The sequence below is a fragment of the Tympanuchus pallidicinctus genome, unplaced genomic scaffold (assembly GCF_026119805.1).
Source record: "Tympanuchus pallidicinctus isolate F22 unplaced genomic scaffold, pur_lepc_1.0 scaffold11, whole genome shotgun sequence".
In the NCBI taxonomy this organism is placed as follows: domain Eukaryota; kingdom Metazoa; phylum Chordata; class Aves; order Galliformes; family Phasianidae; genus Tympanuchus; species Tympanuchus pallidicinctus.
The window spans coordinates 17,927,669-17,941,992 of record NW_026294627.1 but is presented as its reverse complement, the minus strand read 5'-3'; the positions used below and the strand labels follow the sequence as shown (position 1 = coordinate 17,941,992).

The 14,324-nt window shown below is 47.1% G+C and overlaps 1 protein-coding gene across 1 annotated transcript in view; it reads left to right on the top strand.

The window, feature by feature from the left end:
• Positions 1-14,324, top strand: part of MTIF3 (mitochondrial translational initiation factor 3) — a 206,601-nt gene that overhangs the window by 22,034 nt on the left and 170,243 nt on the right. The window lies entirely within an intron of this gene.

Below are 14,324 nucleotides of genomic sequence, written 5' to 3'. Positions count from 1 at the left end.
TCGGTGCCGGTTGACTTGGTGACGAGGCTATGGGGAGGCGGAGAGCTACCGAAAGGGACAAAGATCATTTCCCTGCCTCCCTGCACTCGGCCCGCAGGCCGCTTTCTCCGGCTCAGAGGCAGGCACGCTTCCTCCTTTGACCGGCCCTCCTCCTCCTCCTCTCATCTCCTTTTCCCTCAGCTCCATGCCCTGCTCCGGGAGCTCCGTGCCGGTCTCCGACCACCGCCGTCGGGGCGCACACAGGATGCTCCGTCTCTGAAAGCTCGACCGGCCCGGCCCGGCTTGGTGGAGATGATGCATCCGTGGGCGGGAGAGGAAGGAGGTTCCCCGGTACCTGGCTCAGAAGCCGGGATCATAAAAGCACCCAGTCCATTACATGGAAAATGAGTTTCCGCTATGAATGCATTCGGGCCCCCCATCTCTCGGAAAGCAAACCGAGCCTTTGATTCAATATTGAGCCATTAAGCAATTGCTTTCTCAAGCCATTTAACAGCAGCTCTTATGGATAAATAAACAAAAAAGGCTGTAAACCAATTATAGTGTGGATAGTGAAAAAGAATTTTATTAGTGGGAATTACCGATAGGCATCGCTGCTCCTCCGGCTCCTCCTCAACACGGAGCCCTCCCTCACATCCCCTGCCACGTTGGGCCGGGGTACGGACCGTGCCCGGGACACAGCCCTGTGCCCGCCCCCATCAGAAGGATGCGTTCCCTGGAAGTGGGCTTGACGTCCTTTGGTCCCTCTGGAGACTTCTCACACACTTCCCCCTTGGCTGGAAGCTGGGGGGGTTTGAAGCCCCCAGAGCTTTGTGATGAAAGTGGGGGCTCAGGCTTTCTCTGCCCCGTGGGGGAATCACCGTGGGGTGGGAGTATGTGGAGGGCAGGGTGTCGCGGAGCCCATTCTGGGTGGGGGTATGGGGCGGTTGGGGTCTCCCACAGCTCCATCCTCATCCCCACGGGGAGCCCGGCTCCACGCTGCTCTCCACAGCATTTACAGCCCCACGTTTTCCACGGGAAACCGGAGAGGACAAACAAACGCGTGGCTATAAAAACCAGAGCAAATTGATTCATCTCCAGGTAGGACCATTACCCGGCGTCTTAATGCGGTCCTCTCTCTATAACGAACATTTCTAAATAGAGCAAACATTTCTCCCCCTCCAAAGCAAATGAATTTCGTATAATTTAGAGCTAATTCTCTTTCATTCTGCCTGCGTGAGCAGGTGATAAGGGCATGCTTTGTAGTGCTAACAACAAGGCAGAGAACTGCAGCACAGGAACAGAGCTTGTGATGGGGGACCCTGCTTGTGCCTGGGGGGACGATGCCCAGCAGCAGTGGGAGCTGAACCCGCCCAGAGCCCATCCTGCCTGCTGCCGTGCGAGAACTGCAACAGTTTGTGCTAAAATTTAAATTAAAACATCATCCTTAATTCTCCAGCTGGAAGAGCTTTGAGATGTGTAGGCATGATACAAGAAATTAGAAGGTGAAGCATTGATCTTGTATGTACACATGAACTCAAAGGACCAATGACTCTTGAATACTTGGCAGGATGAGTCCGGGAAAGTGCTGCCCAAGGAGGTGGTGGAGTCAGCATCCCTGGAGGTGCTCAACAATCACAGAATTGCAAGGGTTGGAAGGGACCTCAGGAGATCACTGAGTCCAACGCCCCGAAAGAAACATGGAGGTGTAGCAGTGAGGGACATGGTTAATGGACAAAGTAGGGATGGGTCAACAGTTGGACTAGATGATCTAGGTGCCTTTTCTAACCTTAATGTTTCTCAATGATTTTCAGGACTCCTGCACACCTGTTGGCATGTCCCAGCAGGGAGCTGCCCATCAGCCCAGGCCCAAGGCTTGTGAGGTGTTGAGGATATTGACCATCCTGTCTATATGTAACTGTGCAAATAAAAGAGCACTGGCAAAAGGAGCGTATTTATTTCAGCTCATAAGTGTACAACAGCATTCAGTGTCTAGCCATTGAAAACTGTGAAAGCCAAAGCAAGGGACATGTTGCATACTAGAACAAATCCCACAGGGATGGTTGGGTTCACCTTCAAGCTCAGTACTTTGTGATGCTGAGTCTGGACAATGCTCTCAGAGGTGTGGCCTGATTTTGTGTGGCCGTGTGTGGAACCAGGTGTTGGACTTGATGATCCTTATGGTCCCCTTCCAACTTGAGATACTCTATGATTCCATCACTCTACCTTAACTGTTGGATGTATGTGTGCTGCAGGCCAGCTGGAGACCCTGGGTTTTACTCCTTTGGGGAACTTTTCACAACCTCACCGTGAAGACAGGGTGCTCATGCTCCTCAGCTCTGTGTTGGTCTGATCCATGAGCACAGCCTCACAGTCAATAGCATGGTCACACCTCACGCTGAGAACCACTCTGGCAGGTCCAAGTGTTTCCTCTGTTGGCACCTCACTCCTCCAAGGTGATTTTTTTACATCACCCCCGTGATTCACCAAGAAGTTAAATCTTTATTGTGAGTTGGTTGTTCCAAGAGATTAAATTAAAGCAACTGAAGGATGACAGCAACTGTAGCAATACTAAGCAGTGCAGGCACACCATAATTTTCTCCTCCACCAGAACAGGAATTCATATAGCCCAGTATCAATAACAAATGTTTCAGGTACTCGGCTGTTGCCATCCTACAGTGAGATATGCAATGACCACACTGGTAATACTTGGATCGCCATATCAGATTCAAGTGTCTTTCAAGGACTTGTTGAGGTTTGATGTCATTTTCTCACTGGATGTTTGCCCAGCAAAGAAGAGCTTGTTTGCACGGTGGAATGGTTTTCCATACAGTACGAAGCCCAAAACTTTTTACAGTGCATTGTGAATGTGGTTGAGTGCCCTGTGATCTGGAATGCCAAGCTGTGTACCTGATGTTGTATCTGTGTGGTTCTAAAATGTTGGCCTTAATACACATACCATCAGATATGGAATGGTGACCTTCCGAAACTCAATGGAATTTTCAAAGCTTTTACCCTAAGTATTGAATTTGGGAGCTTAGTTTGAAAGCTGTGTCTGCTTCCTCCCCACCGATGTCCAACAGACACTGCTGGGATCAGTGAGTTGTAGAATCATATGGACACAATGTTTTCTTCCTTGGAAAGGTGGTAGGACCATTTTGTTTGCCTTTCAGTGCAAATAATTGTGAGCCCCCGCTCAGTTTTCCCCATTCTCCTGCGGTGACCAATGGCAGTTCCATCACCCCCCTCTCCGGTGCCTGACCAGAAGAGTGATTTCTTAGCGCCCAATTGCATTTTTTGCAGTTCACTTTTTAACAGGAAAGGTGGCTGGAGCACACTTAGAGCAGCACTGTGAAGTTGTCCCCATGGCAAGGGCTGCAGCAGGAGAAGGAAGAGCTGACGGCAAAACAGCGTTCCCAGGGACTGGCTGTTAAACCCCCACATCATGTATCTAGCAGAAAGGTAACCTTTCACAGGGCTGGTTAATAATCAATAACCATGTGAAAACAAAGCTGTCTTTCCCTTGGAGCACTGATGATAAAAACAAGAGCATGAACTATTCCAGCTGCCTTCAAGCAGCACTGGTTCATCAGCATTTCTTTTTTTTTTCTTTTTCCTTTTGTGAGAAGCTGTTTTGGTCTCTGAGGGGTTCTACACTTACATAGTGCTCCTGCTGCTCTCTCTGTCCAGCACACAGCTCCTTCGTGATGGAATATACCAGTACAAATTCATGTAAGCCAGTTTGATTCAGAGCTTGTCCATGAAATACGTAGGATACCTGTCTTACAAAAGGTTGGGAGTAGGAGAGGTTTCTGTCATTTTACACCTCCCCTTTTACGTCTCATAATTTTTTTTTTCATAATTGCAGTTTGTGGTAGAAATACTGCCAGAGAGCAGAGAGCACAACCTCATTGCCATGCAGGAGGATTTGAACAATTGCTATGAAATGCTGTGAACATTTCTACTGAAAATAAAGCATGTTCACATTGTCTGCTCTGCACAGCTTTGTTTGCCACTTTGTCATTAGAATGGCTGAAAAAAGTGGGAGTATGTCTACATTAATATCTGCATCTACGTCTACATCGACACCAATGTCAACATTGACATCAGTAGTGATATCCACATCTATATTGATATCGATATCAACACTGACATCTACATCATCTACGTATACACTGATGTGTACATCAGTGTTGACATCGACATCTACATCTACACGTGCATCCACCCAGTTTCTACACCCCAAAATCGCTGCTGCTCACATTTCCCCCTTGGACTCCTTGGGTGGTTGCCGTGTTGCAGAGCAGGCTGGCAGGCCCAGCCATGCAGGTGCTGTTCAGGCTGCTGTTGGCTCACCTGGTGGTTCTCACCATGGTCCTCCCTCTTGTTTGTCCACTACAGCTTTGCCAGGCTTCAACCATTTGGGCTGAAATTTTCCATTCCATACCTGTGTCTCTCCCCAAACATTCAGGAGCTGGGTCAGCTTCTCCTGGAGGTGGGACTGGTAGTATTTCTGTCCACCCCAGCTTGGCACTTGGAATTAGCAGATAATTGAAACTCAATCCCCGTTATATCAGTATGGATTTCAGAAGGGCTTTACCTGCTTACCTTCCATTGAAATGATTCAAGGAGTTAAAAATTAGGGCATGAAAGCTGATTTTCCCTCCAATAAACCAATACAACATCAGCCTTTGAGGAAATCCTTCATCTAAGCATGGTGTAATAAAACGTGAAGTAAGTCTTGGACTCAGGAGGGAAAACAGAGCAAATGCAGCACTCCTCTCCTCTCCTCTCCTCTCCTCTCCTCTCCTCTCCTCTCCTCTCCTCTCCTCTCCTCTCCTCTCCTCTCCTCTCCTCTCCTCTCCTCTCCTCTCCTCTCCTCTCCTCTCCTCTCCTCTTTTCCAATTTTCCAATTCCTTACATCTACACTTATATGCATTTTAATGATATTTCTATTCTGTATTTGTGCATTTACATTACACCTGAAAATTAATGTCAGCCCAAGTTTGGAAAGCTGTGATTTAAAGGACAATTACACAACAGACTTGACAAAAAATCAATGTCTTTACAGAGCCATAATGAACTGTATACACAACAGGCAAAAATTTGTACATTTCACTGAAAGCTCAGCTAGATTTTCAGTCTCCTAAAGATGCATGCAGGTTTTATTGGTCCTTTCCTGAACACTGGAAAGCACACTGTCAGAGCCTGAAATGATTTTATGTACCTAAGCACCACCTGATTTAATGCATCAGCTGACAAGGACATAGACATTGATTAAATGTCCTGCCTGGGGTGTCCAGGAGGCTGGAGAAGGTTGTTTTCTCCAAATGGTCAGTGGAACTCCCCCCCAGCAATCATTAACTCAGCACTTGGTTCAAGCTCTAGGAATAACAGGTGGCTTTGAAGAAGGAGCAGTTGGAACACGCTGGGTGAATTCAACATACTGCTTGGTCTTGCTCTCTGGAACAGGCGAGTTGGAAGAGTCCATGATGGCACAGCACATGTTAGGGGTTCAGCCACAGGACCCCTCCATCCCAGGCTGAGAGGGGTGAGCTGGAGAAATGGACAGATTAGGAGAAGTTCTTGTCTGGCTGCTCTGAGCTCGCTTCAGTCTTTGTGCCCCGGCTGGCTCCTGGCACAGGTGGTGCTGCCCTGCCAGGGAGCAGATTAATGCTCCAGCCAGAGGTGAGAGTCCTGCTGGGCTTCAGATTTCAAAATGCCACTTGGTGGACTTCAGCAGAGCATCACCAACCCATGGGTTTGTAGCCAGGCATCATCATGAGGTCTTTTTACTTAAGGCTGCTCTCAGATGTTACATCTGCAGCAGTTTTTCACGGTCCATAAAACCGCATGGTGTTGCAAAAACCTTGGGGAGAGTAACTTCATCTTAGCAACGATGAAAGGGAGGCAGTACTTTGATAGAGAGGTTTTCAGGAGCCCAGAGCCATCAGGACCACACTGCCTTGGGATCAGCTCACCTTAGGAGGTTCCTCCTCTCAGAGCTGCAAAACCCAGAGCAGACCCAGAGTGGGAAGATGACATCCCCAGAACAACCCCAGTGAAAGAATCCAGGTCTCTGTGTGATGTCCTATGAAGAGTTCATTCCTTTCACTCACAGCGATTAGGAAAATTCCAATTGAATAAGTGTGTTTTACAGAGAGGAGTTACCAAAATCAGCCTCTCAAGCTAAATGATCCTCTCGTGAGTCCCAAATGAAATCAGCTGTGTTAGTGCTCAACTCATTTGTGCAACAGCAGTGTTAATATGGTCATCTAATTTATTGAGTAGTCAGGTTCTAGTTAGCAGAGCAGGACGGGGTACGAAAGCAATTAGTGGTCTATTTTCTATGTACATTGGAGCAGACGCCTGTATATAAAGGAAGCTCTTCTGGCAGGTGCACCATGCTAAAAAGCTTTCACCTAAAATTATATAGCCTGACAAACAATATAAAGAAGTAGATTGCCCAATAAACAAATAGCATATCAGCCATTTATACCGAACCACGCTACTTAGACTCTTCAAGCTTGAAACGGCTGTGTATTTTTCCCCATTATAATGTTATGATGGTTTGTGTGTAAATTGGTTCAAATTCAGTTTTGATATTACTGTGCTCTCAAAGCCTAGATGGGTTGAACACTTTTCCCAAGATTGAGCATTATGGGTGGATTGGAAATGGCTCCCAAGATTCCATTCCTCTCTGGTGCCTCTGGGAGCTGAATGATGGATGGAATATTGAAGGACATGCTGTGTTCTGGAGCAGAAGATGGAGACATTCTCAGTGTCCTTCCCAGAGGATTTGCCCATGTTTGTTTTTTTTTTTTTTACTGGGACCAGGTGACCCCATGTGTCTTGATTGCCTGGTTTCTATTCCTTGGGCTTCAGGGATCATGCCCAGAGTCTGAGCACAGAATCATAGAATTCTGTGAGCTGGAAGGGACCCTTAAAGATCACCTAACCCAACTCCCCTGCAATGAACAGGGACACCTATGGCTAGATTAACATACTCAGAGCCCAGTCCAGTCCAACCTAGAATGTCTCTGGAGACAGGGCATCCATTGGGCATCACCCACTGCATTCAGCCACAAGTTCCCATTTAAGCCTTCAAACACATTTGCAGAATGTGTTTGTGCTGCAGCTTGGGCTGTGACACACATCTGCTCCTTCAGCCCCCTGTTTAGGTCACCGACCCCAGGTAACCTCCTGTATTTGTTACAGGGCAAACACCCCTGTGTGTAACCTGACGGCTACTGCATCACATGGATATTGACGTGGGAGCAGGGAGAGCCAGCTCCCCACTGACAGCTCCTCCACTGCCCTGCTGTCTGCCACCAGCAACTGGGCAGCTCTTCCCATGCTCCAGGATGCTTTTGACAAATGCAACCCTATGCCTGTATGAGCTGCCTAGCACCCAAATATCTGCCAGCAGTTGGGCAATGGAAACTACCACTCAGTGATTACAGATATGCTTTTGCAAAGTGCTTAATGACCAAAGAAGAGCAAAGACTGTACCTAGATGCATGGAATCAATCATGCTTCAAGAAATTTCTAATGCTAGGGATGGTAAGGTGAGGGCTGCAGGTGGTGGGCTGGTGAATGTTCTCAGCTCTGGCAGTAAGGATGAACACATCAGGGCTGCCCATGAAACTGCCACTGCCGGGACAGAAGGTGTGGCTGAGTGTTTGCAGGTGACAGGGAGGTCACCCTGGAGGTGTTATAGGAAAACAGTCTGTAAGCAGATTCCTTTCCAAGGAAGGGCTGGAGATTTTTTGGATTGACTCTAAATGAACAACCATTTGTACAGAAAATGTTGACTGATTCTGAGACTGTTCTGGGACACCCGTAACGCCTATTCCCAGAGTAAGAGGGGAGCTAAAATACTCCATCCCATGGCTAGTCCTACCCATGGCCAGTCCATCCAATAGCCAGTCTATCCAGCGGCGAGTCCCATCCATGGTCAGTCCTACCCATAGCCAGCCCATCTAATGGCCAGTCCATTCCATGGCCATTTCCACCCATGGCCAGTCCATCCCATGCTCAGTCTGATTTCAGGTGCCTAGGGCAGATCCCACCAAGATGTGCAGCCACATATTCCCATGAAGGTCACAGCTTCCCTTGAGAGGGAGAAGAAAACAGCTGAAGGTTTAGATACCAGAAGAATCCTCTCTCTAGCTGTGAAAGATGGACACCATCTGCATCCTTCTGCTCTCCAGGCACTTTGACACTTACTTGTACATATTATTTCAAGACAAAAACATACATAAATTTGATGTTTCCCTTTCTCTGTTGCTACAGACCCATCGAACCCATTAAACCTCATTCTCTTTCATTTCATTTTGGGCATGGTTACGCATGCTGCTTACTCCTTTTTCCTGCCAGTGGTGGGATTGCAAGGGGGTGAGCCATACTGACATACTAACTTCCTTTTCCGTCTTTGCAGAGATGTGCTGGGCTGTGTGTGTTGGGTTGCTTTAGTTCTGTCATGTTGAAAATGTTTCCTCCCAAAATTATGATGTTTCATCCCAAGAAGAGTGACTCCTGGTACAGACGTTCCAAGTACAGTCAATGGAAAGAGGGAAGTGTTCTGAGATGATTCCTGATGAGTTGCCTATGTGTATCCAGCAATGGCAGGGAATCTTGCTAGCTGATAGGAAAGGGCAATTGTCATGAAGGGGGAAGTTGTTTGGGCTGTGCCATGAGGGAACAGCAGGGATGTATTGGCATAGTTATCTTCTCAGTGTTTGAAATGGAATTTAGTCCAGCAGAGTTTTGAAGAGGGGAGCTGGTAGCCATGCTTGCCAAGGATGTCACAGACTTGGCCTGTGAGCCAATTGGAATGAGACCAAAATCTCCTGTCTTTGATTCCAGAAGAACACAAAAACACAAGCTGGATACAATTGGGATTTAATTTATTTTTCTGCCAGGTCATTGCTCCAGCTGCTTTTCATGGCGTTCCTCCAGTGCATGAGTGACATGTTCAAGCTGGATAGTGTAAGAAGGTGCAGAGCTCAGGTTTATGCTTGGGATGGTGAGGGCTTTCACACAGCTGTCCAGAGCTGCAGTGAATTGCTCAGCTCACATCCCTCATCAGCTGCCAAGTTCCCTCAGCTTTTTGTCTCCAGTAAAAGTAACAAGGAGGGGATATGGCCTTGGTGGGCACCGCAACCGCAAGTGCACTGTCACCTGCAGTTCACATGGGCACACAAGCAGCAGATGGGATGTCTTGGAGACATTCAAGGTCAGGCTGGACATGGCTCTGAGCAACCAGATGGGGAGGTGTGTGTCCTTGTTCATTGCAGGGAGTTGGACTAGATGGCCTTTAAATGTACTTTCTGACTCCAATAATTCTGTTTCTATGATTTTTATCCTCATGGTGCTCCAGAATCCTTGCTGGAGAGGCAGAGCAGATGGTCTCAGTCTGCCTGGCTAGATTTGCTGGAAGCCATCTATCACACCTCTGGTCACGATTCTGCATTGTAGAAATTTGTGGTCCTTGCTGTTCAAAGCTCATTCTGCAGATGCTCTCTCTATGAAATCTAAAGAAGAATTCCCTTTTGCTGGGAAAAAAAAAAAAAAAGGCACTAGTTCTGACAGCCAGTCCAATTATTCCATGACACAACTGATGAAAAACAGGAACAAGTTAAACTACCAATATATGTATATATGTATGTACAATCACATCACTGATGTTTACATATGTGTGTATGGGTATAAATATATATGTGTATATGTTTTGAAAATAGAGAAACATTAAGAGATGTAACTGTGATAATTGAGTACTTACCTGTCTACCTGCCTAACAGCCCATCTGCTGCTCTGTGTCCAATAAAATAGGTGTGATACCAGCTGTCCAGATGAATCTCATGGGATTCATCTGACCAAAAGATGTGCACACTCTGGGTTCGACTTGCTTCTTCAGACCCAGCAGAGAGAAACAGCCATGAGGGATGCAACATTTTCAGGTGAATGTTGTCCTTCTTCAGATCACACCGACACCTAGAGTAACATGATATGAAATCCCCATTGTTTTCTACCATGGGTTTTGTTGGATTTATCTTTGTTGTTTTTTTGATAAAGCTGAGAGCTCTTTCTGCCACCTGTGCAAAGAGAAACAGGCTGGGGGTCAGCATGGCTTCCCGAGGTGAAGTTCCTGGCCTCACATTTTCAGATGAACATCTGCAGCATGGTGGATGTTCTCCAGCCCCTTCACTAACCAGGTCAGGCTGCCCAGATTGCAGTGGTTGCCCCATCCCTGGAGGTGCTAAGGCCAGGTTGGATGGGCTCTGGGCAGCTGAGCTGGTGGACAAAACTCTGCCCGCATCAAGGGATTGGAACTAGATAATCTTCAAGATCACTTCCAATCAGAGCCGTTCTATGATTCTATGGTTCTGTGATTGTTTGAAATATCACATCCAGAAGTAAATGGCGTTTTCTGCTTTATTTTCCTCTGGAATGTCCACATCAAATGTTCTTCTAAGACAACTGTAGGAATAACAAATTGAGCTCTTCAGGATAGCCTGGATGCTGGGTTTTACAGTTAGCCTGCCCTCGTTGATACAGCTGAGGTTCATCGTTTGACTATATGATGACAGATGATAAATCACAGTATCTTCCAGTAGGCCACATTTAACAATGTCTACTCCAAGTTCCAAGTCATTCCTGAGTTTATGTGTTGCCAACAATCATGTATCTATGGAAAATTAATAAAGATATGAGCTCTCAGTTTTCACCACTGTTCTTTCTTAGTGACTGGTTACAGTTAAACATCCCAGGAGCTTTACATACATGAGGTAACAGAGACTGGAAAGAGACACAGCTGTCCTTCAGCCCTTCTGTGCTGCGCAAATGGACACATTTACCAGAAGAGCCTTAAGAGATGAATGTTTCTGTTAGGAGTAAGGTTACAATTTCTCCTTAGGCTAAGGGTTAAAAGCAACCCTGCTGGTTAAGGGTAATTTGATTTTGGGTAGGTCTTAAGAGTTAGTGGTTACTCTAACTGGCTGGGGTTTAGGGAAAAGTGATGTTCAAGGCCAGGTTGCATGGGGCCATAGGCAGTGTAGTCTGGGATTAGATGCAGAGGTTGGCAGCCCTGCCTTGGGAAAGAGGAATTGGATCTTGATGATCCTTGAGGTCCCTTCCTACCCAACCACTCTATGCCTCTATGGCTCATGCTCAAAGAAATTCTGTGGGTAGAGGAATCTGCACGGCAAGGTCATCAGACTATTGGTTACTCCCGCTGTGCTGGACACCCGTAACAACAGCAATGGACTCCAGAAGTTTACATATGCTTCTCCTTTAAAGCGCTACAAGTTTGAAGTACAATAACAAAGTGAGACAACAGCAAACATTAAGCAGAACTTCTACGTCTTGCAGCTCATCCCTGATTGTTACACCATTGTGTCCTTACAGTGAGGGTGTTTATATGCAGTGTTTATATCCACCTCAAACCCAAACTATTTGGAGTAAATCATAGACTCATATAATAATTAGGGCAGGAAAAGACCTCTAAGATCAGTGAGTCCAGCTCCATCCCATCCCCACTATGCCCACTAACCACATCCCTCAGGGCCACATCTCCATGGTTCCTGATCACCTCCAGGGCCAGTGACTCCACCAGCTCCTGAGTAGTCTGTTGCAGTGCCTCATCACTCTTTCTGAGAATAATTTTTTCCCAATATCAAATTTGAAGCTCCTTTGGTGCAAATTAAGACCATTACCTCTTTTCCTGTTGATAAGCCTGTAGCACTCACAAATTCAAGCTGAGACTCAGAGCATGGTAAGGAGAAGGCTCAAACTCAGGTCATTTCTCTGCATGGACCTAGGAGCATTTGTGTTTGCAACACAGACCCGCTTCAGGAGCACCAAAGGATGGTGGAGCTGCTCATTGCCTGCATTCAGAGAGTTCCCAGTGTCAGTGGTGATGATACACTGCCTGTGAACCATAGAATCACAGAATCATAGAATCATTCAGGTTAGAAAAGACCTCTAACATTCATTAGGTCCAACCACCCACATACCACCAATACTGCCCACTAAACCATGTCCCCAAATACCACCAAACCAGGCTCCTGGCTTGCCTCTGGCCAGTGCTCCACCTGCTCACGTAGACCTTAATGACAGGGACTCAGTGGCATTGCAGGACAACCTCAGATGCCCGAAGATGTTTTTTCCTTCCATAGTCATCTGGATGCCACTCCAGCATTGTTGTACTGTAAATCTGGAAGCATCACAATCTTGATTATCTCACACCTGCCACAGTTGTTATCACTGCCATGGGAAGCTCGACTGAAGTGGGCATTAGGTGTACTGCTACTTGGTAGTAAATGTTAAGTGATAGATATTATGACTGGTAGTATTATGTATCTGTTGAATTTAACCTCCTTGCCTGTTTCCTTTGGACCTTAAACATACTTTATTATATCAAATAGCAATTAACATTCCTCAGGGGTGAAGGTAGCTGTGCGGTGTGTTTGCTGAGGCGGCCAGCTGTCGCCACTTGGCAAGCAACTTTTATCATATGCTGGGTGAATTTAACATATATCAGCATTTATCAGCCCAGACTTTGTCAGTTTTATAAACGAAAACCGAAGGACAATAAATCATTTGGTGCCCAGGTGATACTGCATACATCTGAGAGCATATTTACCAGGCCAGGTGGATTCAACCAACAAAAGGCATCTAAGGTTTTGCTATTTGATCCACATGGAACATAGTCTCAGATGGGGTTCTTTGATGCACAATCCACATCTAAAAGCTTTGGTAGATCTATGTGGGATGGTCCCATTTTTTTCCTTCTATTCTGTTGCTCACCACTACCTGAGCACTTCTGCTGATTTCAGATAGAGGGTGACTGGCTCAGCATCAATAGCATCATCAACATTTCCTCTTTGGGAGGGATGGAACAAGGAGCTAGGAGGACACAAACTGCAGTGGGATGTGCATCCGTTCTCGGATACCTTAAATATAAAGGCTTGTTCCATTAATGCACTATCATGCTTTTCTGTGGTCTCAACGGGCATTCTCTGAACCTCCTAGTGTTAACCAGGACCCCTGTGTGACATCTGCATCCATACATCTGGCAGGTCAGGATCTGTCCTCTGTCCATGGGAGAGTATGACATGGTGCTGCCCATCCACACCACCACATTGCACCAGGTTTGTATCTGTAGCCACCACAGAATCACAGAATCATCCGGGTTGGAAGGGACCTCAAGGATCATGTAGTTCCAACCCCCCTGCCTAGCAGGGCCACCAAACGTACACATTCAGATCAGGTTGCCCAGGACCCCGTCCAACCTGGCCTTGAACACGTCCAAGGACGGGGCATCCACAACCTCCCTGGGCAGCCCGTTCCAGGGCCTAACCACTCTCCTTGTGAAGAACTTCCCCCTAACATCCAACCTAAATCTTCCCTCCTTCAACTTGGATCCATTTCCCCTAGTCCTGCTGTTGTCAGCCCTTTCGAAGAGTTTACTCCCCTCCTGGGTGTAGGTTCCCTTCAGGTATTGATAGGCTGCAATGAGGTCACCCCGCAGCCTTCTCTTCTCCAGGCTGAACAAGCCCAACTCCCTCAGCCTGTCCTCATAGGGGAGGTGCTCCAGCCCCCTGATCATCTTAGTCGCCCTCCTCTGGACCCTTTCCAAAATCTCTATGTCTTTCTTGTACTGAGGGCTCCACACCTGGACACAGTACTCCAGATGGGGCCTCACAAGAGCCGAGTAGAGAGGGACAATCACCTCCCTCTCCCTGCTGACCACCCCTCTCCTGATTGCCACCTATCTTCTCTTCCTTGTCTTGTTCAAAGCTGAAGTTATTTGTCCCAAATGGACGGACTTGGGGTGCTCCATGGCAAGCAGCTGCTCATTGTTCATTTTCTGTACAGTTATGTGTAAGTCCATTTGGAGGTGACAGCATAAGGAGACTTCTGCTCACAGAAAGTAGAAGCTTCTGCCTTGTGCTGCTGCAGAAAGTTAGCTTGCTACAGCTGCTTCAGTGAAGAAGAAGCCAGGAGATGCAGCTATGTATTAAACAAGGGTATTTCAGTGAGGAGAAGGCTCTGGAGCTGGGCTAGGAGTGGGGATGTGGGTGGCACTGATGGCTGGCTGCAGGAACGTGGAATAGAGGGGCTTGTCCAGGGGAGCAAGAGGCTGAAACCCATGTAGGACAGCTGCTGTTCCACATCTCAGCTGTTGCCACTTTACAAAGTCCACTTGTACCTGCCCTGCCCCAGAAGATCATGTATCTTAACCCACTGACTACTGAAACCTTTGTCCTGACCTGGAGAAATGGAGATGCAGGAAGCGTGTCTCTTGCCCATGAGCTGACAGATGCTCCTACATCCTACTGAGG